Genomic DNA, 3,288 nt, shown 5'->3' with positions numbered 1-3,288 from the left:
CTGCGGGCTACGACACACACGCACACGCACATGTACACACACACACACACACACACACATTCCAAATACACACATACAGTTCATGCATGCATATGCATACATGCTTACACACATATGCATTGTATACACACTGTTATCACATGCAACAGTGCACACATATGCTGTATCATCCATGCACACCCCATACAGACATTGCAATCACTAACACTTCAGTCATACTTCTTCTAGCCTTTGCTTTGGTGTGTGTGTGTGTGTATAACTTCACACGCTACATCTTACTTTGCTTTAGGGCAAGTGTAAGCGAAGCGCTTAAGCAGGCTTTTAAAAGGTGAGGCCTCTGGTACAAAGCCCCACATCGGTTGGGAAAATATGGGTGTAGGGAAATATTACTCCTACTTCATTATCTAACAGAGGACGTCTGTAGCGGTGTCTGGTTCCCTTGTCCACTCATTCACTGTTCCCTACATATAAAACACACAGTCAGATGCTATATAGGGAGCAATCAATGGATATTTCAGACACTACTGAATCAACATTTTGAGCTTCTTGTCGTGTGACGCAGTATTTGACAGTGAAGAGAGTGCGCGAGCAGAGCAAAAGATGAGGCGAAGCGCTGCATTGTGGTATTTCTAACATGAAGTAGTGTACATGTGATTGATGCTACATTTCCAGTGGCATTGTGGGAATTGTTGAGGGCGCTAAACAGTGAATAAATTTAGTAGCTAGAATTTGGTCACTCAAACGAAATGGAGGAAGGTGAGCATAGTGCATTATTTAGCAAATAGAGCGTGGTTTCAGACGTAGTATCATATTCTACAATGCAGCTCCCAGGTGGGAATCCAGAGGTTTGAAGGGAAACAGGTTGGTGGTGGTGGTGGTGCCTGTCCCTGGAAAACTATGGAAACCATGTTTGTCTGTGTGTATGAGTGTGTGTGTGTTTAAAAATCTGGACAAATAGACATAAAATCATCCTGTGTGCTGATGTCATTGATGGAGGTGAACAGGACTTACACCATCTATGTATGTATATATATACACTACCGTTCAAAAGTTTGGGATCACCCAAACAATTTTGTGTTTTCCATGAAAAGTCACAATTATTCACCACCATATGTTGTGAAATGAATAGAAAATAGAGTCAAGACATTGACAAGGTTAGAAATAATGATTTGTATTTGAAATAAGATTTTTTTTACATCAAACTTTGCTTTCGTCAAAGAATCCTCCATTTGCAGCAATTACAGCATTGCAGACCTTTGGCATTCTAGCTGTTAATTTGTTGAGGTAATCTGGAGAAATTGCACCCCACGCTTCCAGAAGCAGCTCCCACAAGTTGGATTGGTTGGATGGGCACTTCTTTGAGCAGATTGAGTTTCTGGAGCATCACATTTGTGGGGTCAATTAAACGCTCAAAATGGCCAGAAAAAGAGAACTTTCATCTGAAACTCGACAGTCTATTCTTGTTCTTAGAAATGAAGGCTATTCCATGCGAGAAATTGCTAAGAAATTGAAGATTTCCTACACCGGTGTGTACTACTCCCTTCAGAGGACAGCACAAACGGGCTCTAACCAGAGTAGAAAAAGAAGTGGGAGGCCGCGTTGCACAACTGAGCAAGAAGATAAGTACATTAGAGTCTCTAGTTTGAGAAACAGACGCCTCACAGGTCCCCAACTGGCATCTTCATTAAATAGTACCCGCAAAACACCAGTGTCAACATCTACAGTGAAGAGGCGGCTGTGGGATTCTGGGCTTCAGGGCAGAGTGGCAAAGAAAAAGCCATATCTGAGACTGACCAATAAAAGAAAAAGATTAAGATGGGCAAAAGAACACAGACATTGGACAGAGGAAGACTGGAAAAAAGTGTTGTGGACGGATGAATCCAAGTTTGAGGTGTTTGGATCACAAAGAAGAACGTTTGTGAGACGCAGAACAAATGAAAAGATGCTGGAAGAATGCCTGACGCCATCTGTTAAGCATGGTGGAGGTAATGTGATGGTCTGGGGTTGCTTTGGTGCTGGTAAGGTGGGAGATTTGTACAGGGTAAAAGGGATTCTGAATAAGGAAGGCTATCACTCCATTTTGCAACGCCATGCCATACCCAGTGGACAGCGCTTGATTGGAGCCAATTTCATCCTACAACAGGACAATGACCCTAAACACACCTCCAAATTGTGCAAGAACTATTTAGAGCAGAAGCAGGCAGCTGGTATTCTATCGGTAATGGAGTGGCCAGCGCAGTCACCAGATCTGAACCCCATTGAGCTGTTGTGGGAGCAGCTTGACCGTATGGTACGCAAGAAGTGCCCATCCAACCAATCCAACTTGTGGGAGCTGCTTCTGGAAGCGTGGGGTGCAATTTCTCCAGATTACCTCAACAAATTAACAGCTAGAATGCCAAAGGTCTGCAATGCTGTAATTGCTGCAAATGGAGGATTCTTTGACGAAAGCAAAGTTTGATGTAAAAAAAATCTTATTTCAAATACAAATCATTATTTCTAACCTTGTCAATGTCTTGACTCTATTTTCTATTCATTTCACAACATATGGTGGTGAATAAGTGTGACTTTTCATGGAAAACACAAAATTGTTTGGGTGATCCCAAACTTTTGAACGGTAGTGTATATATTTATATGTGTGTGTGTGTTTACATATTTTATAAAATTAAACGCTGAAACATCCATCGTAGGAAGCAACTGCGTTGGGTGCCGAAGGCAGCGATGATGATGTTTATGATGAAGGTGAGGAAGACTATGCCAGTGGTCAGATTGTTGAGAAAGTTTAACAGCCGCTGGTAAGAGGGGAGGCGTGTCAGCTCAACACGAGCTGTGCACACACACACACACACACACACACACACACACACACACACACACACACATTCGCATGCATGCATGCATGCATAAAAATACACAGAGTACATAAACAGAAGACAAAAACACACAAATGCACTCATGGAAACACACACACACACACACACACACACACACACACACACACAGATCAACACACATACACCAACTGTATCTCCAGCCAACTTGCCCTGAACAGAACTGCATAAAGATGTCAGAATAAAGAAATGATGTAGTAGATTAGTACAGTAAGTAGGGAACCAAGTTACACTTCCCTGTGTGTGTGTGTGTGTGTGTGTGTGTGTGTGTGTGTGTGTGTGTGTGTGTGTGTGTGTGTGTGTGTGTGTGTGTGTGTGTGTGTGCGCGTCTGTTGGTTAATAACTTGCAGCTACATAGCAGAATTATGCCCTGCGCTCGCCTTGTGCCTCATTTTCTTTA

This window comes from Lampris incognitus, chromosome 3 (genome assembly GCF_029633865.1).
Source record: "Lampris incognitus isolate fLamInc1 chromosome 3, fLamInc1.hap2, whole genome shotgun sequence".
Classification (NCBI taxonomy): domain Eukaryota; kingdom Metazoa; phylum Chordata; class Actinopteri; order Lampriformes; family Lampridae; genus Lampris; species Lampris incognitus.
Note: the sequence above shows the minus strand (reverse complement) of the source record.